This window comes from Suricata suricatta, chromosome 13 (assembly GCF_006229205.1).
Source record: "Suricata suricatta isolate VVHF042 chromosome 13, meerkat_22Aug2017_6uvM2_HiC, whole genome shotgun sequence".
Taxonomy (NCBI): Eukaryota; Metazoa; Chordata; class Mammalia; order Carnivora; family Herpestidae; genus Suricata; species Suricata suricatta.
In genome coordinates, this window is record NC_043712.1 from 37,389,250 (window position 1) to 37,414,804 (window position 25,555).

The 25,555-nt window shown below is 48.7% G+C and overlaps 1 long non-coding RNA gene across 4 annotated transcripts; it reads right to left on the reverse strand.

Annotated features, from left to right (window-relative positions):
• Positions 1-367: 367 nt before the first annotated feature.
• Positions 368-25,463, reverse strand: LOC115276144. 4 transcript variants are annotated; one of them, XR_003901834.1, is made up of 5 exons: positions 24,348-25,463; positions 11,377-11,602; positions 7,685-7,765; positions 3,446-3,511; positions 368-518 (listed from the first exon to the last, which is right to left on the reverse strand). It is a non-coding gene; the product is annotated as an uncharacterized LOC115276144 (long non-coding RNA). The 4 variants fall into 4 exon arrangements; XR_003901833.1 differs by having other exon boundaries at positions 368-575; XR_003901832.1 differs by lacking the exon at positions 7,685-7,765.
• Positions 25,464-25,555: the final 92 nt, after the last annotated feature.

Below are 25,555 nucleotides of genomic sequence, written 5' to 3' on the forward strand. Positions count from 1 at the left end.
TTGGGAGGGGAATGTGGCTTTAGAGTTTCATTCCAGCTACACCAGTCCTACCTCTGGTGCCCCCTCCCTGCTGGGCTCCCCAGCATGCCCAACACCTTCTGTCATCCTTCCTCTCATGTCCTGCAGCTGATCCTGAGCAGTCAGCCCAGGGACTGGGGGGAAGCGTTTTGGTGCAGTGGTGAAAGAGAAGTCAAGCCTGGATTCCAGGCCCAGCTTGGCCTCTTTCTAGCTGTGTGACTTTGGGGTGGTCATTTTTCTTTCCCTGAACCTCAGTTTCCTCATCTGTGAATTGGGAGATATTGAGAGGAAGAGGTAGTGGAAGATAATTCATGAAAAGGACTTAGCATAGTGACCAGCAGATGGTAAATAGTCAATAAATGTCACCTTATGATTTTTCCTGCAGAATTGGGGAGGAGGAGGTGGTGGTGGGACAGAGATGCTGAAGGCTGTTTTTTTTTAAGGTCATTTAATTCCACATCCTCTTCTGCCTCAGATTCCTTCCACGGATCCTGAATTTCCTGAGAAGGGGGAGAAGGAATCGGGGAGATGGCTTGCTGTATCCAGACTTGAGGAGGCTTTTGGAGAGGGATAGAAGTAAAACGCAGGAGGGTTACATGTATAGGGGTAGATGGCAGAGGAGCAGGCAGCCTAGGGAACATGTTGGATGGAGGGTCAGACTACCTGAGAAAGGGTCAGGCCTGGCCGGGCCAGGAGCAGTGAATCAGGGCAGGGTCTGGTAGGGACAGGAACCAAGCAGCAGGTGTGACCCCTCCAGGGGCAGGAGGGAAGCTTCCCACCTCCCCACTCATGTCCAGGCTATGCCTCCCATTAATAGTTGTGACTGATAACAAGTTCTAGAAAGAAATGTCTTCATCTCCTTTAGGGAAGTGTCTCAATCCATGTGGGAGGGTAGATAGATCCCAAACCTCAGCTCTGTCCTTCCTGAGTCCAGTCCACTCCACAGCTTGCTTTGGAGGCACCCATGTTTCTTTAAAGTTTTGACTTGTTTGGATTGAAATCAGCCTTCCTGAAACCTGAGCTTGGTTCCTGTTTCCTTGTGTGCTTGCCTCGCAGTGTGTGCACACATGCAAGTGTGCATTTCTCAGTGTTTCTGGGCGTGGCTGTCTTTCTCTCTCAGTATGTCTTATTATGTCTTTGTGTGTTTGTGCCTCTGGCCAACCAAGTCTCTGTCCCTGTGTTTCTGTCACTGCCTGACTCTTTGTGGCTGGATCTTTCTTTGTGTACCTCTAAGTGTACATCTGGTATACCTCAGAGCCCATCTCTGCTTGTACCTAGGAGTGACTTTCCTGCCAGCCCAAGGCATGCCTCCTCCTGGTAATGAGCTCCCTCCTTCTTGCTAACTTTTCCCCCTTGATTTTGTTTGTCTGAAAACCTGGGTGGGGCTCCCCCTAGGCTTGGGGAAGCATGGGTGGGGCAGAGTTGGGTGGGGTGGGAAGAGGAGAGGAGGAACCACTCCACCCCATACAGAGACCCTAGAGGCCAGAGATGCCCTTGATCTCCTAAGGAAGGGTCTGTGAAGATGCTCGCCTAGGCAGGGGCCCTGCGCCACCTCACTGAGAGGAGGGAACCTGTCCTGAGGTGGGTTCCTGCGTTGTGAGCCAGGGAATACTGGCAAAGGGAGCAGAGACTAAGGCACTAGGGCCCTTGAGGAAGCTGAAGACAGAAGAATCTGAGTCCTAAGTGGGCAGCAAGTGGGGGTGGCTTCCTCGGGGACTCAGCATCTCCATGCCTGGGGCCTCTGCCTTTGATGCCAGGTTTCTTTGATGTCAGGGAGTGAGTGGCAGTGGGAACAGAGGTTCTTTCTGGTCCGGGCACCTTGGCTGCCCCAGAGTGGCACCCACCTCCTCTTTGTGTAAAGAGGGAACTGGGACTCAAGAGTCTCACTCAGGATCACAGAGCAACGCAGCACAGCCTGCATTACAATCCAGTCTCCTGTCCTCAATCTGGTTCCCCCCAACTCCTTTCCAGACACCACTTTGCGATATCTCAGGGAGCAAGGCTCTGGGTCCAGATCACCAGCCCTTCCCAGCCATAGTACCTTAGGCACAGGGAAGTCTCCATTTCCCCCGTATCCAATCTCTGGCCTGCTCTTTGCCTCAGGAGGCTAATATCTATGGGCTATATCACCTGGGCTCTCTTGTTCCTGTCTTGCCCTTGGCTTTGGCAAGCAGGAGGCACAGGCTGGGAGGGTGGGGTGGAGGTTGGGGGAAAGGCCAGGGGTACTCATGCTTTTTCCAGGGCTTTCACTGCATCCCGGTAACACTGCTCTCTTCTGTTGCTTGCTGTTAGTCCGTCCCCAGGCTACGCCTGGCTGGTCCCTGTGACCCTGCCACTGCCTCCGTAGTCCCTTCACAAGATCACTTTAGTGAAGCCCTCTGAGGATATATTGTTCCCGCTGGATCCCTGACAGATTTCATCTTTCTGCTCTTTTGTTTCTTCATCTGTAAAATGGGTTTAGGAACAGTACCTCATTGGGTTGCACAAGGTGAGGATTAAGTGAGTTAATAGATATACAGAACAGTGATAGATGCTGCAGTAAGTGCTACAGAATATAGACTAATGTTATTATTACTGTTATTATCATACTTCCTTGTGAGCTCCCTGTGTACTGCTGAGAGGGACAGTGTGAAGTCAAGCCATGCTTGGATGGCTCTCCAAGACCATCTCCTCCAGTCCTAGGCTGCTTGCAGTTTATGTGGGGCCTTGGTCAGCCTGGGAGTCTAGCCCCAGCCCTTCTGACTCACATGGACCCAGCCTTCCCTGAGAAGACTAGGGTGAGGGGAGATGGAAGCCAGAGCCCTCTCCCACCCTGGCTCTTCTCCAGAAAATTCAGGCTGCTGAGGAAGAGAGAGGTGGTTACTCCACCATATCGTGGGGCTTCAGGGAGCTGGTAGGGGTTGAGAATGGTCATAGTGTTGAGAGGGTAGTGTGTATGGGGTGAGGGGGGAGAGGCTGAAGGCAGAGGCAAAATCCCAATTGATGTTTCCTAACCCCTAGTCTCACTGACTTATCAGGAAGTCCTTCCTCAGGTCTCACTGCCATCTTTTTTTTTATTATAGTTTTTTTTTTAATTATAGTTTATTGTCAAGTTGGTTTCCATATAACACCCAGTGCTCTTCGCCACAAGTGCCCTCCTCCATGTCCATCACCCCCCTTCTCCCTCCCCCTACTGCCATCTTGCTTCAGCTCTTCAAGAATGGGGCAGACCAGGATAATTAGTGTGACCCCGGTGGCCTTTTCCAGCACTTACCAGCACACTGGGAGTTTCAGGAACTTTGGGAATAGGGAAAAGATCCTTGCATATGGCCAAAGCACAGGAGGCCAGCTGTGGGTGGTGGTGGGTGCGGGGCACTAATGGGGGGGTTTTATGGAAAGTCAAGGTTGCCATGGGATGAGGTTATGAGCAGGCTAAAAACTGACTCACCTGATCCCTTTCAAGCTCCTTTCCCTTGACTACCTTGGCCATGCCTTCATTTTAGACTGAGGTAACCTGTGGTGTGGAGAAGAGGTAAGCGTTACCTTTTTCCTCCCTAGAGCTCTCTGGGGACAAAGCCTTAAACCAGATTTAATCACTTTGACCAGCTTTTCCATTCTATTGCTCTGAGAAGTCATTCTGATATATTCCCACTATCTTCCAGCCTCTGCCTTTTTCTGGAAACCTCTGCAATGAGTGGTGAGACTTTGCCAGGCTTCCTCACTGCTCTCAGATCCAAGAAGGCATGGCTGGGAGAGGCTGGGTGAGGGGAGAGAGAACTCTGGGAGCCTTGATAATCATCTGGATATGGTCCACCTCTTGTCTCCATAGAGATGCCCCCCATAGCCAAGGAGGTACCTGGAACGTCCTGCCCACCGCCCTTATCCTTTCTTTGCCTCTCCTCTCAGGGTCATTGCCAGGGCCTGGCCGGAAATGGGCTGAGGGAGGGGCGGGGAGGTGGCCTGGCCTAAGCAGGGAGGCAGGCTGCTGGTTAGAGGGAGCTCTTTTCTGGTAGATCCTTAGTTCCATGTCAGGGGTGGAAAGGAGAGAGTGACCCTGGCCTGTGGACAAAGTATTCCCTTTATCAGACGAAGGGTGCATAGCTTTCAGCCACTTTTGGTTCTTAGATGCTCATGTGTGCCCACATACACGTGAAGATATGTCTTCTGTGGCTGGTGAAGATGGGGCGGGTGTGTTTGTGCTCCCACAAACACGTTTACATCCTCACTCACTCACTGACACCTCCCTACTCCGCACACAATCCACGCTCAACCCATGCATGCACACTCATACTCTGACATTGATTTACACTCACCCACACACTTAGATGCCCAAACATACTTAGATACACTTATGGGCACTCACATATGCCCATAGTCAAGTGGATGCCCATGCCTATACTCCATGTCCATACAAGATATTCTCACAGTCAGGCATGCTCAAGCACACATTGACCCCATCAGGGGCACTCACTCCTGAATACACACTTACCCAACACTCACACTCAAATACACTTCTACTCGTGGGTCACCAGAAGCCACATATCTGTGGATGAGGGCAACAAAGGCAAATGATACATCTGACAGGCTGGAAGTGGGGGGAGGGGGGAAGTGCAGAGACAGCGGATGAAGAGATGGGGGCCACAGGATGTGGGATTGGCCCAGATGTAAGGTTGGGATGCCTTTAGGGTTTGAGGCCATAACCCAGATTTTCAGAGCAAGGGGTCAGGAAGTAGGAGGTTTAAAGAATGTGACTGTCCCAGTGAATGGGCCGGGCACACACTTACTGAATAAGAGAAAAGCAGGATTGACTAAAATTCCCATTTCCCGCTACTAGAGCTGCCTGTCTGTCTCACAGAAGTTTAGAATCCCAGGCAACCAGAACAGCGAGGGTCAGCTCACCCTCTGGAGTCAATGGGTCCTCATCCTCACTGCCATTCTGTAGCAGGAGGCTGAGTTTAGTTATAAAACCCAGCTCCTGGGGTGCCTGGGTAGCTCAGTCATTGAGCAGCTGATTTTGGCTGAGGTCATGATCTCACAGTTCATGACTTTGAGCCCTACTTCGGGCTGGGTGCTGACAGCTCAGAGCCTGGAGCCTGCTTCGGATTCTGTGTCTCCCTTTCTCTCTGACCCTCCCCTGCTCACACTCTGTGTCTCTGTCTCTCTCAAAAATAAATAAACATAAAAGCTAGCTCCTAATGCATTGCAAGATGACTCAAATCCAAGTGACTGGGGCAAAACTATTAGATAAGACAACGACCAATCTGTAAGATTTAATAGATGGAGGCAGAGATGGGAGGAAAAAGAGACCACGTTACGGGGCCAAGAAAGCCTTTATTGGGATCTGCGATTTCCGGGCGGGCGAGGTCCCATGGCCCAGGGAGTGGGGAGTCAGCGGAAGTCGCGCGATTGGCAGGGGGGGGGGGCGGGGGGGGGGTATGGGTAAGGGGTTCTGGGTTTGATCTTGGGAGAGCAGATTATCAAATAAGGGCATTTCAGGGACGTGGCAGGATGGAATAGGTCGCCTAGTCCGTCAGGGTGATGGGAAGCTGGAGCTTCATGATTGGCTGTTTCCAAATGGGGCAGGACATCCCAGGTCTGCAGGTGAGGGGCGGGGGTCGTCTGTGCACGTGTTCTCCTCCAGCCCCCAGAGAAATGGCCGCTCGGTCGCCACCTTAAGGTGACTCTTACACAATCCAGGCCTGGGTTCCCAGTCTCAGGGTGCAACCTCCTTCTTCTTCTTCTTCTTCCTATTCTTCTTCTTCTTCTTCTTCTTCTTCTTCTTCTTCTCCTTCTCCTCCTTCTCCTTCTCCTCTTCTTCTTTTTTTTACAAACTTTATTTATTTTTTAAGTAAACTCTATGTCCAACGTGGGCTTCAACTCAAAACCCCAAGATCAAGAGTCACATGCTGTGACTGGTGAAGCCAGTCATGCCTTAGCTTCTAAATCCAGAGACACCTAACTGCAGAGAGAAACTGCAGCAGGCCCATCTATCTGCCTGGAGATAACCAGAAAGTGACTAAGCTCTCCGCTGTCCTAGAGATTTGGGCCCAGCCAGGAAAGAAGGAAACCTGCAGAGGTCTCTGGAGGTATGCAGGATTAGGGTGACCAGTAGCAACTCTGCAGAAGGGTACATGGAACCTGTAAAGTAGGATCTCTGGTCTTTCTGCCAGAGGATTTGCGTTTATTTCATTCATTTGTTTATTCCTTCATCAAATAATTATTGAGGATCTTTCTTATGCCAGGGTATGGTAGGCACCAGGAATATTATAATGAGCAAGATGTATACATACAATATCAGGCAGGAAGCATCTGGATGCAAAAGGTGGAATTCTACTCAAAGTGGCTTGGGCAACAATGGTAATACGCTGGCTTATATAACTGAAAAATCAGAGGAAAACTTCAGATGAGGCGTACTCCAGCACTCACGTCCTTTCAGTCTCTCCTATCCTTCTGCCATGGTGTCAGCCTCTTCCTAAGCCTGAGTCCTCTTGTAGTTCCAAGATCCCTGGCAGTAGCTCCAGCCTCCATGCTCCTTGTTAATGTCCAGCAGAGAAGAGGGAGCATCGCTGTGAAAGCAATCCCAGCAAAGACGGTGCTCTCTTATTGGACCATGTTGGTCACATGCCCACCTCTGGGTCAGGAGTATGGCCTGACCTAATTGGATTAGCCTAAGTCACTGTTTCATCTCTGGCCTCAAGGGAGCTATCAGGACCATATGTACAAAATGGATTCCCAAATAGACCCTGAGAGCTGTTAGAAAAGAAAAAGAAAGAAAGAGAGAGAGAGGAAGGAAGGAAGGACAGACAGGAGGGAGGGAGGAAGAAAAAGAAAGATAAAAAAGGAGAGAAAGAGAGAAAGAGAAAAGAAGGAAGGGAAAGAAAAAGAAACAGAGAGAGGAAGGATGGAAGGGAGAGTGGGAGGGAGGAAGGGAGAAAGGAGGGAAGGAAGGAAGAGAGGAAGGAAGGAAGGAGAAGAAAGAAAAGAGTAAGAAAGAAAGAGAAAGGAAGAAGACAAAAATAGAGAAAGGAAGGAAGGAAAGGAGGGAGGGAGGGAGGAAGGGAAGAGAAAGGAGGGAAAGGGGAGGAAGAGAGAAGACAAAGGTAAAGAAATCCCTTTTTCATGGCAGGTCTTTATGTTAGTAACAAACTGTGCTGAATGAAGGCTTGGGGAGTTGGAGAGAGTTTAGTTTGCACAAACCCAACATGCCCACACTGAATATTAGACATCCCTGTTCTTCGAAATCATTTTGGCTCCTCCACAGTGGTACTTTTATCTTGGCATCTCATCCTATTTAGCACTCTGGCCTCCAGCCACAGCGCTGATTTTCTTTCCCTTCTGATCTCTGTTCTCACATTCTCCCCTTGGAGAGTTCTGTTTTGTTTTGTTTAAGGTATTCAGCTGAGCAAAGGGCAGAAGGGTCATCAGCAAAAGTCCTGAGAATTTCTTTAATGGGCGCACTTTCCTCAGGTTTTGAAAAGCAGTTTTCCCTGTCTATCACATGGGAATAGCACTCTCTGGTTGATGACTGCCATCTACATGTCTATCCCCCAGACTGAGCTTCAGAGGGAGGAGAACCATAGGTCTGGCTGTGACAGCTCGCCCCTGGTATGCTGCGAGGAGCTCAATAGATATTTGTGGGCTGAATGGACGGGATTATTCAGACCCCCATCCCACCGTTGAAACTCACCTTCCTTTCTCTTTTCAGGGAAGGTTATGACAGAGCATTAGAGGACTCAGAAACTTCTAATGAGGTCAGCTGTGGAAGAAGCTGGGGGAACAGACAAAACCCTGGCTAAGACACTTGTGGCAAAAGTTGTATTCTTCAAGGTGAGGAAGATTAGGAGTTCTTGGTGGGCCTCATATTGGTGTGGATGTGAACCCAGGAGGAAGGACATGGAGATGACACCAAGGTTCCATACCCAGGTCCCCTGATGGGCCTGGGCATAGCCGGGAAGGGCACCCCGCCAGCCCGCGTGGTGCTGGCTGCACCTGGAGATCTTATCTGGGCTGGGTGATATGTGGTACTGAGTCATGGAACCTGCAGGCTAGGAAACAGTTCTGGTGTTGAAACGGGCCCAGTGGAGGGGGTGGAGTGGGTGTCTCTAGTTTGCCACCAGCACAGACATCACCACCACTCACACTTCCTGTCACCCCTGGGTCACATTCATGGTCACTATTCATCTCTGACCTTGTCACTCATTTGTCACCCTCACCATCATCCCTGCATCACAACCACTGGCCCTTTCTTAACCATGGAGTCACTTGACCCAGTTCCCATTACCATTACCTTCTTCATTATGCCACCGTCCCTGTCCCAGCCTCAAGCCCAAGGCTGTCTTTATCCAAGCCTGCCCTGTCTTCTTTATCAGCTGCGTCTACCCAACCCTGTTACTGGCTAGGTCCACTCCCATCTCCCCTGTCACCTTGATGTCACCACCTGTCCCTGTCATCCTCATCACCTTGGTCACCACACCCCTCACCACCTGGCCCAGTCCCCATCACCTCTAAGTCCTCTGGACTGTCATCAGCTTCCTCCATCCCCTCTGTTGGTTCACCAGCACTGCCCATCTCTGGTTCCCCCATCACTATCATCAACATCCTTCTTATCTCATCCCTTATCTAGCTCTCCAAAAGGGATTTTCCCTCTGGTGTAGACGTCCTCCACATGTGTGCACCTCGGAACCTGTACCCCTGTCTTTCCAGCCTCTGGCCTCCTCTGGGCTTCCCTACCTGGAATTGCCACATTCCTTGCCTTCACACTCTGCCCTGGCACTCTGCTTCCTTTCACCCCTATGTTGGCTGGACTCTGGGGCCAGCACGTATTCCCAGGCTGTTGAAAGAGTGGAGACCTTGCCAGGAAACCCTGAATCCTCTCTACCTCCATCTGTGACATTTGGGCATTTAGGTCCATCCTACCTGGACCTAAAATCTCCATTTATTAAATTGGCTGTTATTATTTCCCTTTTTAGAATTCCTTGATGTCCCTCAGACTATTACCTATCCCTTATGATACACTTTCATGGCCCCAGGACTTTGACAAGTAATGCTTACAATCAACTACTTATTCGTAGGGTCATGAGTTTAAGGCCATCTTGCCCACCAGACAGGACACTCTGGGAAGGCAGTAACCATGTCTGTCTCGGCCACTGCCAGGTCCCCAGAGCCTGGCACAGTGCCTGGCTTCTGGTAGGGGCTCAATGAATGTCAAGTGAATAAATACTATTTTTGAGCACTAAACAGTGTCAGACATTGTGGTGAGTGCTATACACCTATTAACTTGGTTATTCCTTGTCATATTTTGGTGTCCCTTTTTACTTTATTTACTTTTTAAGCATTGCAAAGGCTTTTTAGCTGATTTGGAATGAATGCTTTTGACAAAGTTCAAGCAGAGGAGCACATTTCCAGTTACTCATCAGAAAGTGAGGACACTTAGAGAAAGCCAGTTACTCATAGGATGAGGAAGAACAGTTTCTTGTAATTAGGGCAAAGAGAATTGCAGCTTGCAATGTCACCTCTTGATTTTATCTTTCTGATCTCTGAGGGAAGTAGAAGCAGCTGGGGCCTAGGGAAAGGGGGTGCTCTGGAAAGCAAAAATTAGATCCTTACCTTATAGCATAAAACCGATGGTTGTAAGAGATAAATACATAAAGGGTTAAAATAAAGCTGGATGTTTTTTATATCCTTTGTCCCAGTTATTTCATTCCTGGGAATTTAATTGGAGATGTAGACCAAGCCTTTTGTCCAAAGATATTCATTGCAATGTTATTTATACCACGGAAACATTGAAATACAAATACATGTTTATGAATGAAAAAAATGAAATAATAAAATTTTAAAGTTGAAAACAAGCTGAGTACCCAACGATAGAAGATGGATGAAATAAAGAATGGTTTGTCTCTTGGCTGTTGAAATCATGATTCTGGCGAGTTCATTATTCAATAATCATGGCATTAGGTGAAAAGGGCATTATGCCAACAGAACTGTTTTCAATTATGTCAACAGAGTACTTAGCTCAAAGAGTGAAAAGGAGCAAAAGGGTTCATAGGTATTGTGTTGTTTCTGAATTGTGAGCAATTTGCTTTTATGTTTTGTAGTTTTCAACATATCTTTGATGGGCATTATTGCTTTGATAATAAAATCTATGCATTTGTAAAAACAACAACAAAGAGGCAAGAATGTTTTATGTGAAAGTGTCTATACTTTATAACCCTGTATTACTTTTTTTCTATGTTTATTTATTTAGAGAGAGAGAAGGAGTGTGCATGTGAGCAGGAGAGGGAGCAGAGAGAGAGAGAGAGAGAGAGAGAGAGAGAGAGAGAGAGAGAGAATCCCAAGCAGGCCCCATGCCCAGCACAGAGCCCCCTCGATCCCACAAACTGTGAGATCAGGACCTGAGCCAAAATCAAGAGTTGGACACTTAACTGACTGAGCCACCCAGCTGCCCTGTATTACTTTTTGATTTACTAGATTGTCAATCCTATAAAGCTAGGCTTCTTGTCTGTTTCTTACGCCAGGCCTGAAGGAGAGACTGATTGGTAAAGTGTGATGGAATTAATGAAATGCACTTTTTTTTTTTTGGCCACATCTCTCACTAACTTTCATTTTAATTCTCTAGAGTAATCACTCCCTACACAGAAAGAGTGTTTTGGGGGCTGCCTTGATCTGCAAAATCTTAAACCTCACCCATGTGAAGGCACATTGAAGAAGCAATGCGAATTTGAGAATTCTTATCAGAAATATGAAAATAAGACCTGATTATGCCATAAGCCTGTTTCACCTTTGTTCCCCTTTGTTCAGAGAGGGGAACCGCCCTAGTGAAATCTGGAGTCACCCACACCTCTTGCTCCTGCACTCCCATCATCAATCACTCCCCAGCACCCTCGCTGAAACTCACTCTCCTTTTCCATTCCTGATGCCACTATCTTTGTTTCTGCCTCATCTCCTGCCTTCATGAAGCAGTGGCTTCCTAACCAATCTCTCTGCTCCACTCTTGCTCTTCCCACCCAAATTCATGTCTTCTGAGCTAAGCTTTCTATTTTTTAAAAAATTTCTTTTATTATTTATTTTTGAGAGAGAGAGAAAGAGAGAGAGAGAGAGAGAGACAGCATGAGCAGGGGAGGGCCAGAGAGAGAGGGAGACACAGAATCTGAAGACAGACTCCAGGCTCTGAGCTAGCTGTCAGCACAGAACCAGATGTGGGGCTCGAACTCACGAACTGTGAGATCATGACCTGAGCTGGACCTGAGCCACACAGAATTTTGCAGTACCCAGGCTCTCTCTGGACCTTTGCATGAATTGTCTCTTCTCTGGGGGGTGGGGGAGGTAGCGGAATGATCCTTTCTGCCTCACACTTTTTTTGACTGTCTAACTCCTTCTCACCTTTCAGTTGTTAGAGTAGATGTCCCTTCCACCAGGAACGCATCCCTGATGTCACCTCTTCTCAACTCCCACAGGCTCCTGTGCTTATTACTTCTCATATCTACATTGTACCTTCTTGTTTTACTCATCAGCTTCCGTATGTGGCATGTAAGCCATCCAGCTCTGGGACTGTGACTTTCTCTCCATGGCACATCAAGGCACCTCACACTTGGTAGGGCTTCCATGGCTGTTGATGAATGAATGAATGAATGAATGAATGAGTAACAAATAAATCAAGTACCCTAGTAGGAATTGGTTAATATTTCTAATATGCTCAGAAGTAGAAACCAGAAAAAGATGTCCTAAAAGGACCCATAAAATTTCCAAAGGAGATTAAATTGTCTTATGATCTAAGAAATAATGTGGATCTGAGTCCAGAATTTGGGGGTGAATTTCGTGTTGGGAACAGTGAAGGGGGCAGTCAGAGTGGCATATCCCATCTGGGGGAAGTATTTTATTACCAACATTATTTAGAATTACTGCTGATGGGAACGAGAAGAAGCAGGAGGACTTTTAGTCAGTTTTATTGTTTTAAAATTCTCTACTGCTGATGCACCTTTGTCACTTGTCTCTAGGGAGCACTGCTTCTATCTGGTCCCCATTTAGTATGCCACTGGTAAGAAACCCTGATTACTGGGTGGACCTGTCCTCTTTCCTCCTTTTGGCACTGAGCTGGGGGCGATTTCAGAGGTGTCCAACCTCTCAAAACTCTGCTGGTCAAGGTTGTCCTCTACCAAAGGTGGGACTTACCTGCGACTCCTCTGGCACTCCCAGATTCCTCAGTAGGGCCCTCTGGGTTTGCAGCAAGGAGACAGGGATAGGGTCCAGCTCCTGCTCAAGTCCTGTCCCTGACTAACAGCCCTGAGGCCTTGGGCTGGCTCTCAGGGCCCACACCCTCAATTCCCTGTCGGGGCTTCACTTTGCTCATTCGTAAAACAGGGTCATTTGGTGACCTGGTCCCTGGGGTCCTTCATGGAACTTCTCAATCTAAGGAAGCGATGTCAGCCATGGGCATGATGGGAAGTTGCCCCCTCAGGCTCTTTCTTTCTCTTCTTCTGTGACCTGAGTGAGACATTCTACCACAGGGGACTCACTGGGTTGGGTGTGTCAGCCAGCAGGACAGCAGGCAAGTCTGGACAGGTGGACAGTGGAGCGTGGGCTCCAGGATGGGGTGTGTGCATGTGTTGTGGAGAGTGGGTAGGTGAGGTGTATCCTAGGCAAAGGTCAAGTATAGGAGAGGTAGCTCCAGCAGGCTGGCTGCCCTCTCACTCGGTGACAGCCTTCAGGAACTGCAGAGACAGAGCTGGGTTGGGCTAGGTTCCTGGCTTTGCCATGGGGCTAGGGAGGGGCTGGGGGTGGAGAACAGCCCTTTGGTGAGTTCACTTCTAGGGTGGGAGCCCAGGTCCCTTTCCGGGAAGGAAAGGAGGTATCATGAAAGCAGGAGGGATTCAAGTTAGACTGTAGGAGGGGCAGGTGATGGTGGATCAGGGAGCATGAGGTGTCTCCTTATTTGAGCTGCTTCCCAGGAGGGAGGGGAAAAGGTGTACCACTTAGCCCCTCCATGAGAGCGAGGACTGTCTTGTTAGTAGGCAGAGCAGATGAGCAGGATGAGCTGGGGAACAAGGTAGCCTGCAGCCTTCAGCCGGGGTTGGGACAATTCAGAGCTGAAGAGGAAGCCCTGGGACATCTAAGGCTTGGGTCAGACACCTGCCAGCCCTGGAACTCGGTTGTTCCTCAGTGAAATGGGGAGAATCTCCGTGGGGTTTGCCTATCAAAGTGTCCCCTAACCCCGTCACCGAAGACCAGGGAGTCTCTGTTATAAGTTACTTCTGAAGTCCTGGAAGCTAAGAAAAAAAACTGTAATTTGGGCTGAGTGAAGACCCTCTCATCACACCCAAACTTCGCTAATCTTGTCTCTTTACCCCAGTATCCCTCTGCAAGCCTCCTCAGCTCCTCCCTGTTGCATTCTGTGAATATCTATTGAGTGCCTTCTATCTGCCAGGCATTTTCTAAGTCCCAGGGATTCAGAGGTAAACAAGATTGTTGGTCCATGTGCTCATTCCCTCCCGCCCCCACCCAGAGGGAAAACAAGCTTGAAAATAAGTGACCTACCTTGGCCTTCACAGGCCATGAAAGAGAGAAGAGCACATGGCTGTGGGGACCCACGAGGCCCCACGTCCAGCCTGGGGAAGGTCAGGGCAGAGTAACGGGACCCTGAGTCTAGAAGAGCCAATTGGCATTTCAGTGAGGCTGTGGGCAGAGGTTCTGGAGCGCCCCCCCCCCCAACACAGGTTCACAGAGCTAATTTTTACCTTTTGAGGAATTTTGCAACCTGCTTACTACACACAGCCATTATTAACAATTAAACTAAGGGGGCCTGGGTAGCTCAGTCAGTTAAGTGTCTGATTCTTTGTTTCAGCTCAGGTCATGATCTTACGGTTTGTGGGTTTGAGCCCTGTGTCAGGCTCTGCACTGGTGGCATGGAGATGGCTTGAGACTCTCTCTCTCTCTCTCTCTCTCTCTCTCTCTCTCTCTCCCTCTGTCTTTCTGCCTCTCCCTCACTTGTGCTCTCTCTGTCTCCCTCAAAATAAATAAAGCTTTAAAAATTAAATTATATAAATGTATAATTATGTAAAATTTTTAAATGTTTATTTGTTTTGAGAGAGAGAAAGGGAAAAGAAGAGATTGTGAGCATGAGCGGGAGAGGGGCAGGGAGAGAGGGAGACACAATCTGAAGCAGGTTCCAGGCTCTAAGCTGTCAGCACAGAGGCTGACATAGGGCTCGAACTCAAGAACCATGAGATCATGACCTGAGCCGAATGCTTAATCTACTGAGCCACCCAGGTGACCCGTAATTATGTAAATTTTTAAAAACAAAGGTAATAAACTCATCACGTTCTTATTGTTACTGCATTTTACTATTGTGTATACTCGAAGTTATTTCTATCAATTGTATCTTTTATTTTTATTTTTTATTTTATTTTTTAATGTTTTATTTTTTTGAGAGAGAGACAGACAGCATGAGCAGGGGAGGGTCAGAGAGAGAGGGAGACACAGAATCTGAAGACAGGCTCCAGGCTCTAAGCTGTCAGCACAGAGCCTGACACTGGGCTCGAACCCATGAACTGTGAGATCATGACCTGAGCTGAAGCCAGATGCTCAACCAACTGAGCCACCCAGGCACCCCTTATTTTTATTTTTTAAAAATGTTTATTTATTTTTGAGAGAGAGAGAGAGAGAGAGAGAGAGAGAGAGAGAGAGAGAGACCGAGAATCTTAAGCAGGAATCTTTGTCTCAGGTCATGATTTCACAGTTCGTGGGATTGAGCTCCACATCAGGCTCTGCACTGTCAGCTGAGCCTGCTTGGAATTCGCTCTCTCCCTCTTTCTCTGCCCCTCCCATGCACACATGCTCTCTCAAAATAAATAAAAAATAAACTTAAAAAATAGTTTGTCATGTCTGTAGCCACTACATTGTGAATAACACAAAACCTTGAGGAAACATTCTTCCAATATTTGAAAACTATCATTCCATTCAGCAAAAAAGATCACTTATGTCATTGGCAAGTTTCAACACATATCTTTGGTCTTTTACTTTTGTCTTACCCTTTAATATAAATAAAAATATCAACTAACATTTACGTCAGAACTATACTCATTAGTCAATGATATGAAGACCTTTTTTTGGAATCAGATAGTAATCAAGCATTTGTTCATGGTCTGATTTTGTCAAATCCTGGATGAACTGCAACCAAGTTAACTACAGATATTAGAGTATGGAAAAATAATTAAAGAAAGTATTAAATAAAGTAATTGGCATTGTATAATTTACCATAAAGGTCACTGAATATTTTAGTGTTATTTATAAATTGTGTTATTTTACAGCTTTATACCAATAACATTTATCATAAACTTTGTATGTAGATGCACACATTTTTTTCCCAGAGAGTTCATTGTTAAGCATTTATCAGCACGTCATGGGACAAAAGGTTTTAGAAAGAGAGGACCCAGGGGAGTCCAGGCGTTCAAAGAAAAGTCAGAGGGGAGATAGTGAGGCTGGAGCACTGGGTGGATGTGAGGGGCCTTTTACAGGGCTAGAGAACCACACCCCATCCCGAAGGCCATGGGAGCCATGCAAGGATTTTGAGTAGAGGAGAGACCCCGTCAGATTTGTGTGTAGATCATATTGACAGCTGTGTGAAGACTCCATTGTTAGAGATAGATGATAAGGTGCTGAATTTGAGGAGGGAGAGAGAATAATAGGAGCAAACTCTTAGCACTTATAAGTCAGGCCCTCTCCTAAGCATTTCTTGTGTGTTATTCACTCAATAGGTCACAACAACTTCATGTGGTAGACACTAGTGTCTTCTTTTTACAGATGAGGTGACTGGGGAATAGAGAGATGAAATAACTAGCAAGCAGCAGAGCTGGGATTTGAACCCAGGAATATGGCTTCAGAGACCATACTCTCAACCACTGTATGTCACATTTTCAGACTAGGAAGTTAGTGAGGCCTAGAGTGATGTTTCTTAATCTCTATGCACACACAAAGTTGACCATATGTTTATGACACACCTGGAATACAGTCGGAGCTTGATGACAGTCTTCAGACCAACAGGATTTGAGTCAATGATAAGAGATTATGAGGATCTAGGGGAGGTAGGCTTTAACAGTCTCCTCCATTTGCTGGGTGATACACTCACCCAGAGGTGAAAATCTTCTAGTTCTCTGTTTGAGGACTGCCCTACATCCTCAGGGAGCTCCAGTTCTGAAGGACAGACCCCTGAGCAGGAATACCCAGGTGGGAGAGGGCAATAGGGGACAGGAATTGCCGGGGGCCCAGAGCGTGGTTCTTGGCTCTAGCATACACAAGCCTAGAGGAGCTAGAGGTGTGAACTCTCTCTGACAGGGAGGGCTTCCATGGAGAGGGCACAGAGAGGGGCCTTGGGTTTAGACAGGGGAGAGGAGAGAGGCTAGGTCCTGCTACCATCCTGGTTTTTCCCACAGGGCATCTGTATTTAATAGGAGAAGTTTGATTCTAATCCTTGAGGCACAGTGACAGGCGGCTCAGTTGCAGATACATATAATTAGAAAAATTATTTATTGGGCACCTGGGTGGCTCAGTTGGTTAAGCGTCCAACTCTTAACTTTGGCTCAGGTCGTGATCTCATGGTTCGTGAGTTTGAGCCCTGTGTCAGGCTCTGTGCTGCTGGTGTGGAGCCTGTTTAGGATTCTCTCTCTCTGCCCTTCCCCTGCACTCTCTCCTTCTCTCTCAAAATAAATAAATAAATTTTAAACATTATATATATAATTGAAATTTGAAAGGAGTAAAGGTGTCTTTCTGTGAAAGTGGAGGATTGGGGGTCGCTGGAGGTTGGTGGCAGGGCAGACCTCACATCGGGTGTTGGTTCCCTGAGGCCACATCTGTCAGCTTGGGGCTTCCCATCCTGCTGGCTCAGCAGGTCCCACAGGTTGGCAGGTGACTCACCCTCTTACCCTCATATGACCCTGGTCCAGGAAGGGGCAGGGGGAGTATAGAGTGGAACACCTGTGTGTTCATCTGTGTACAGTGTATGCTGTGTTACATGCTTGAGTCTGAGATGTGTGCCCATGTCTGATTGTACATATAGGCCAGTAGGTCCCTGGGTACAAAGAGCCCATGTGGGTTGTGCAAAGTGTGGGCATGGGTGTGGAGGGTTGACACAGCAGGAGGCAGGGGTGATGGGTGAACTCATGTCTCTTCCCAGAACACATGTGCATGGGTGCAGGTGTCTCCCTGAAAGAAGAATGCAGCTTCAGAACCTGGTGAGCCATCAAAGGAGGCCTGGGTGGGTGGCAGGTGAGAAGGGTTCTCTGATGACAGCTTATCCTCTCCAAGGAGGGCTTGGCTGGACCAGCTGGCAGCACCGGGCATTCTAAGCCCATGGTGACAGCAGTGGTTTTCCCTAAGCTTATCCCTTAAGCCCCTGGCTGCAGGCCAGGGTAGCTCCTTCATGCTAACCCTGAGAGGGCATGTACACCCCACATGCCACATAGGTAGGTCAGGAGAAGTGAGTGTGACTTACGGGCATCAAGCCAGAGCTTTCTCTCATCCCCTCTGCAGGCAGGAAGGAAAGAAGGATCTGAGTAGTGTATACTCTGATGGGATATGGGGAACGCATGTCAATCCCAGGTTGCCCATGCCCTCGGTTAGGGTGGCGTCGTTGTGTGTGCTGGCATGCAGTGTGCGTGCATATCCACGTCTGGGTGTGCTGGCCCCTGCCCCAGCGCCCGGGGCCTGGTGCCGCCTTTCCATCATGCCTCATGATCTAAGAGATGCTTGAAGTGGGACAGAGAGCCTGGGCTAGCAGCCAGGAAGCCTCAGTTCTACTCCACACTTTCTCTTAGTGACCTTGGAGAGGTCCCTAAATTTACCCTCTCTGGGGCTCAGTTTTCTCACTATAAAATGCGGAGAGGCAATAATTCCTGCAGGGCCACCCCTCAAGGCTGTTGGGTGACAGATGCTCCTGGAGGTGTTTGAAAAGTTTGCAAGGCTTAGTCCTGGGGGCTTCACAAGGGGAAGGGTGTCATTGCCCGTGTTGTTCAGCTCAAGGACTAGGATTTGAAAGCAGGTAACCTCTGGGGGACTTGCATTCTGCCTTACAAGGGGTGTTCAAACCTCCTGGAGAAGTGAGGTGTTCAGAGTTCTGGGGCTGAGCTTCAAAACCAATTAACACCACAGGCCAAGACCTGCCCTTGGTGAGGCTGGGAAAGTCTGTCTACCCATCCCTGTACCTCCCAACCCTGCTTGCCTCCCGGGGGTGAACAGCAGTGCCCTTAGACTAAGACACTAATCAGTTCCTTTAGAACCAGTCCCAGAATGCCCTCTCTCATATTCCACACCCCTAACCCCTTCTCTGTCCTTACCCCCAACTTGCTGTCTTTCAGGCTCACACTTTCTGAGTTTATAGTTTCCATGCTGGAGCTGTAGGCTTAGCCAGAGCAAACAGCACTAAAGTCAACAAAACAAGGAAGCTGCAACAGGTGATGTGGAAAAGAAAACTTGGAAGCCACAATGAAGGTGTGCGGGCTGGGCAGGATGGAGCGATGTGCCCCCCCCCTCAGAGCAGCACCCTAGTGCTAAGGCTGGTCCTGCCAATCTCTTCTGGGGTGTCTGAGGAGGGGGCTTGTGGTGGTGCCTCTAGTGGATTCAGGTCAAAGGAGTGAAGTTAAATCATCAGCAGGGGATGCTAGTGCCAGACTAATGAGGTTGTAAAAAGGACATGGTGGCTAGAGAGAGGGGGTGCTTCTGACCCTCCACCCCATGGTTGCTACTGCTGATTCATAAAGCAAGTGAGAGGCTACCTGGGGCCAGGGTTGTGGGTGGAAGTAGGCAGGGAAGGCGTAAACAGTCTGGAACAGGAGTAGCATTGAAAAGTTCATGGCTCCCTGCCCTGCTCAGGCTGCTTGCCCCAGGACTCAGGATGTTGGAGCCACAAATTCTAGAATTCCCAAAACACGTCCCTTTGTCCTCCCTGACAACCTATTTCTCTCCCACTCAGGGCAAGTGGAGCTCAGTTCTCTCAACATATATCTGTTGTGCACCTATGCACACTTTGTTATGCAGGCTGGGGAATCCCTAGGAGGCTGCCTGCCCCAGGCCCTGTCACGCCTGAATCTCCCAGATAGTTAGTGAGCTGACTGCTTGTTTGATGGAGCTAGTGATTGCAGGGTGCCTGAGGCAGCCCCGCCTCCAGACCCAAGGGGGCAACCAGGGAGTCAAGTCCAGATTGTTGAGCGGCCAGGCTGCAATGGGAAGGGCCAAGAGACCAGACACACCTGGCTGGAGCAGCTTAAAATCTGGGTGAGGGGCACCTGAGTGGCTCAGTCGGTTAAGTGTCCAACTTTTGATCTCAGCTTAGGTCATGATCTCACGGTTTGTGGGTTTGAGCCCCAAGTCCAGCTCTGCACCAATGGTATGGAGCTTGCTTGGGATTCTGTCTCTCCCTCTCTCTCTGCCCCTCCCAGAGTGTTCTCTCTCTCTCTCTCACTCTCTCTCTCTCAAATAAATAAACTTTGAAAAAATTGAAAAATAAAAATTAAGGGAGCCTGGTTGGCTCATCATTAAGCATCTGACTTTGGCTCAGGTCATGATCTCATGGTTCGTGAGTTCGAGTCCCACATCAGGTGAGCTTGAGCCCTGTTTCAGGTAAAACACCAGTCCTGGGTGACCTTACTTCTCTCTCTCTCCTTCTCTCTCTCTCTGTCTCTCTGTCTTGCTGTCTGTAGAATGAGCATGATATACTCTGTCCTCAGCCCTTCTAGCTCGGACTACAGATAGGCAAGAGTTGGTCAGGGCAGATGGGGTAGGGTGCAGGTCCCTTTCCTCAAACAGGCATCCTCTCTACCCCTCCACAAAGTGTTTCTTCTCTATCAGACACTTTCCATGTCATGTACCAACTCAATTTATTCTAACAATCCTGCAAGGTGAGGATTAGTATGTCTCCATCATACAGATGAAAACATTCAATTAAATATCTTGCCCAAAGTCTCCCAGCACCAATTAAGCTGAATGGGTGGGAGCTGGGCTAGATGGGTGACGGGCATTAAGGAGATCACTTGTTGTGGGGCACCTGGGTATTGTATGGAAGTGATGAATCACTGAATTCTACTCCTGAAACCAGTATTGCACTCTATGTTAACTAAATTTTAAATAAAAAAGAAGCTGAACTGGATTTAAGCTCAGGTCTGCCTAGCTATAAAGCCTGAGCTATGAACCATAGTTCACCACCTGGATGGGGGAGCCCCTCCCTGTGAATAGCCTAACCCCAAACCAGCCCAAGACTCAGGCTCCAGGCCAGGAGGTGCCTGGGTTTTCCACTGCTCTTTTCTGCCACCACTTACATCTTTCATCTTCTCATAAGGCCTCCCTGATCCTGACTCCTGTTTTTGCTCTAATGAAGCTGGTACCTGACACCCCACCACTATCCGACCCCTTCTTTTCTAGTGTGGAAGGTTTTTGAAGTTGAGCTTTAGGCAGAAATCAAAGGATGAAACCAGAAGGTGAATGGCTGATGGGGAACTTGACAATGGAGGGATCAGACTGCCACTCTCTCCACCCATTGGTCAGCATCACTAAGCAACTGAATATTATCTCTGGATAGGACACAAAAGGAAGGCACATACCACTGTCTACAAAGGATCCTCTGCCTCCCCTCCCCCACTCAACCTAAATAAAATCATACCATGAGTGTTAACTTCCTGAATATTCTAAAATATATAGGGGATGGAGGAAAAGTTAAATGGCATCACAAAGAAGCAAACAGACAAATTCAGAACATGGACTTCCCACAGAACCGTATTTACAAAACAAGTCAGTGACATGAACAGATCCAAGGGAGAAAGAGGCACAGTTCATGTGTGAGAGAGTACTTACCCCCATGTAATTTGTGACATTGTTTGGATCCTGACTCAAATTAATGCAAAAAGACGTTTTGTGTACTCACTAATTCTATGGAATTGTTCATATTGTTGGGTCTGGCATCATGATTAATATTCATACATTATAAAGAAGAATTATTGAAGAATATAGGAGTCAAATGACATAATGCTGGAATTTGTTTTAAAATATGTAATAAAGGGGTGCCTGGGTCAGTTGTTTAGGGATGCTGACCAATGGGTGGAGAGAGTGGCAGTCTGATCCCTCCATTGTCAAGTTCCCCATCAGCCATTCACCTTCTGGTGACACACCTGGCTGGAGCAGCTTAAAATCTGGGTGAGGGGCACCTGAGTGGCTCAGTCGGTTAAGTGTCCAACTTTTGATCTCAGCTTAGGTCATGATCTCACGGTTTGTGGTTTGAGCCCCAAGTCCAGCTCTGCACTAATGGTATGGAGCTTGCTTGGGATTCTCTCTCTCTCTCTTTCTCTCTCTCTCTCTCTCTCTGTCCCTTCCCTCCTTACTGTCTCACTCAAAATAAATAAACTTTAAAATACATTATAAAAAAAAGACTGATGAAGCTAGAGTGGACAGATTTGGGAGAAGTTTTGATGAGGCTGGATTGAAGCAGGGGAAGGTAGACATGTTAGTTAGATGAAGGAGAGAGAGAGAGAGGACAAGAAAAGGATGTTGGCTCATTTGTTCTGGAGCAGTGGGGCGCCACGGGGGCAGGCCTGGGGAGATGGCAGCTTTTGTGTGGTGGGAGAGGATGCTGAGGATGTGCCGGGCTGACTTCTCCACTGGAAATGGAAGGTGCCATGTCTGCCAAGGTGTTCTATTTAAGGGCCCACAAAAAGATGTTTTGTTTTAAAATTAAAAAACAAACTTGTTGGTTGAAGAAAATGTTTTAATACACAGCATTGATATATGTCTTTAGATCAACATGGTTACCCAACATATATTTATACATATATTTATGGAGGAAGGGGCCCACAAAGCCAAAAGTGGCAAGGGCCATGAATATCAGAATGTGCTAACAGGGTGGGGAGAAGACTGCCCAGAGATGGAGCCTGAAGGGCAGAAGCCTCAAAATCTGCACTGTGGGGAATCATTGGCGTCCTGGTGTCCTCCTCTTCCTGGGGGTTGTCCTTCTCCTTCTGTGCTCCATCCTTGGATCTCCTAAACAAAGGTGCATTAGGCCATTCTCACACTAAGCTAAATGCCATGACATCTGGGTTTGAATCACCCTGGACCTTAGGCTGTGCCCAGAGCAGAAGAGACTGTCTCTGCTGGTGCAGCCCACTCTGGCCCAGCCTGCACCCCAGGGACCAGTTTAGGCATGGGAAGACTCTCCATCCACACTGGAAGAGGCTTGGGAACTGGGAAGGCCCCACCCTGCCTGGGGTCTCTATGTTCCACTGAGCCTTCCTGGCTGAGGTTCAACAGCTGTGGGTGCCTGAGTCTCAGTCCCTGTCCACACAGACCTCTCTACAGGTTCTTCGTACAATTACTGTGTTCCTGGAAAGCTGTAAATTAAATCCCACCTTCGTACAGGCTAGCACAGTCATCACAGCTGCTTTCCTGCTGAAGGGGGGCACTCTGTGAGCCTTTCCTCAGGGTCTGTGTGCAAGGGGGGGTGCTCAGTATTCAGGTAAAGACGAGGGAGCTGGGAGGGACTTGGGGAGCAGTTGACTTTACCCTTCTGGAGGCAGGCAGGGAGGCTGCCTCCCTCGGGAGCCCCAGTGTGCGTTGAGAGAAGGAAAGAGGCATCACACCGGGGCTGCCTGCCCTCTGGGCCTGCTTCCTTTCTCAGGCGGAGCAGGAGAGTGGAAAGAGAGAGCAGCCCTCTCTGAGGCAGCTGAGATGGGCTCCCTGCCCACTCGAGCCCCCTGTTCCAGGCCCACAGCCCCTGACCAGATCAGATAGGGCACGTTCTTGCAGTGAGCTGCCCGCTGACTGGGACCAGGCTGACGTAGGCAGGAAAATATTAACCCAGTGGAATGGGCACATGTTCATGTGTGCATGACTCTGTGTGTGTGTGTGTGTGTGTGTGTGTGTACATCCACGCACCCACAGAGAGGTTTTCATATGCAAGATCAGACACAGGTAGTTGCACACACCCACCTGCCCATTCACATATATACATGTTCACATACAGATGTACACAGACACACAAATGCTTCTTCTTTTTTAGAGAGAGAGCAGGAGAGAGGAGCAGAGGGAGAGAGAGAAAATCTTAAGCAGGCTCCATGCTCAGAACAGAGCCCAACATGGGGCTTGATTCCACGACCCTGGGATCATGACCTGAGCTGAAATCAATTCAGATGCTCAACTGACTGAGGCACCCAGGCGCCCTCAAATACTTCTCACACATGCACATTCCCTCAGTATCATCTTCCAACTTCTGTCAATGTGATTGCCTCTTCTAAGAAGCCTTCTCTGATAACTCTAGCTCATACTGCTAAGTAGCAGGCTTGAACTCTACGCCTGGTTTCCTTTCTTTTCTTTTTTATGTTTATTTATTTTTGAGAGAGACAGAGTGTGAGCAGGGGAGGAGCAGAGAGAAAGGGAGACACAAAATCTGAAGCAGGCTCCAGGCTCTGGGCTGTCAGCACAGAGCCCAACGTGGGGCTAGAATTCACAAACCATGAGATCATGACCTGAAGTCAGATGCTCCCACTGAGTCACCCAGGCGCCCCTCTTTTTTTCCTTCATATTTATTTTTGAGAGAGAGCAAGAGAGTGCATGTGCAAGTAGGGGAGGGGCATGAAGAGAGGGGGACAGAGGATCTGAAGTGAGCTCTGTGCTGACAGCAGACAGCTTGATGTGGGGCCTGGACCCATGAACCATGATATCATGACCTGAGCCGAAGATGGACACACTAAGCCACCCAGGTGCCCCTACCAATTCTTTTTCAACTGATTTATCATTTCTACCGAATAAAATTTTGATTTACTGGGTGGCTGTGAATAAACCTTTTCCTAGGCTTTGTCTGGATGCCAGAAGTAGTTGGGTCAGAAGACCTCATCTCCTCCAACCCCATTTCACAGATGAGGAAACAGAGGCCCAGGGGCAGGACTGAGCTGCTTCTCCAGCCTTCTGCAAGCCATTCACAGAATGTGTTAGGTTTTCTCACAAGCCCACTGGGCGTCAAATGGCTCCAAATAACCACCACCTTCCCACACTCCCTCGTTTACCTTGGAGGACTCAGCTTCCTATCATCTCTCCAAATGATTCTTGCCCTGTTCCAGGTTGGCTTAGTTACTGCCTATACACCATCTCCCTTATCACAGTGCATACTAAGTCATCTGCTGTTTATCCCTCCCAAGAGACAGACAGGACTGCATCTTCTCTACATCTGGGTCTCCAGTGCACGGCCTAGTAAATGAGCCCAGAGCTCAATCCCTGACTCCGATATGGATCCCAATTCTATCCCTCACCAACTTGATCCCAGCTCAATCCAACTGTGCCCAAGCTCTGACCTCATCCCAGACCCCAGCTTCACTTTTGACCCTTACCTCATCCTGACCTTGACAGTACACACACAGGAAAGGAGTAAAGGCAGGTGTCTCCAATGTCCAGGGGTACCTCTCATCTCTCTCTTCCTGAAGGAAGGACGCATTACAATGAGCCTGCTTGAGTCTGCAGGGTGAAGTGAGGGGCAGAGCCTCAGCCTTAGGGGGCAGCAGCGGAAGACTTTGCTCCTTAAGGACAGCTTCTGGCCAGGAAGCCCTCTCCCTGCAGAGTGACCTGTGGGCAGTTTGTGGTAGGGACTGGAAAATTCAGATCCAGACTGGCTTGGTCTATTGGCACCCTCTAGAGGACAGTTCTATTACCAGAGCTAGTTTTGGGCAACCAAATCCTATGTGGTGTCCCCACAGCTGAGGGACTGCCCAGCTCCAGATGCTCCCCGGACTTAACTGTCCACCATGCACCTGGCAGGTGTCCTCATAGTCTGCAGACCAGCAACCACACTCCCTGTGTCTCAGCACCAGGTCACCAGCTCAAACACCACACTGTCCCCAGCTTGGATGCCCAGCAGTGCCCTGGCTCCAGAAGTCTTCTCAGATGGCAGCTGATCCCTGGCTCACTCTTGACCCCACCTCAGTCACTAAGTTTCTGCAGCTCTGGGCCAGTGCTCCACACTCTGGTTCAGCTTTGGCTCCTTCACAGAGGCCTTGCTTGCCATTCCAAGGGGAGATGTTTTACTGACGATAGGGCATAGGTTTCCCTTCCTCCACTCAGACAGGGGCTCCCAAAGGATGAGGTCCATGCTTCTTCTATTCCCCATTCAGACTAGGGACACCAGAGGACCAGGCTTGGCTTTCTACCTCTCCTGTCAGATTGGTGTTTCCTGTAACTACGACGTATGTGTTCTCTTTCCCCTGAGACCAGGAGGGGCCTGGGTTCCCTTTCCTCCTTCAGAATTGGGGTTCATTGAAGACTGAACCAGGGTCTTCTCCCAAACTCCTGGCTCTCAACCACTCCATCTGGCTGTTGATCTTCAGATCTTCCCATCTCTGTTCCCCATTCTGCACAGCTTTTCCCAGAACCAGGGGCTCTGGAGTCTCTGGAGCCTCCCCCAGGTCTGGGGCCTTGAAGGGCTTCCTCTGGCTTTGGGCTGGACACTTGGCTTGGAGGGCAGACCCTTCCTCTGGGACCCACCCTAAGTTCCACCTCTGACCTCACAAGGGCTGCCTCAGAACCTGGTCTCCGTGGCGCTGCT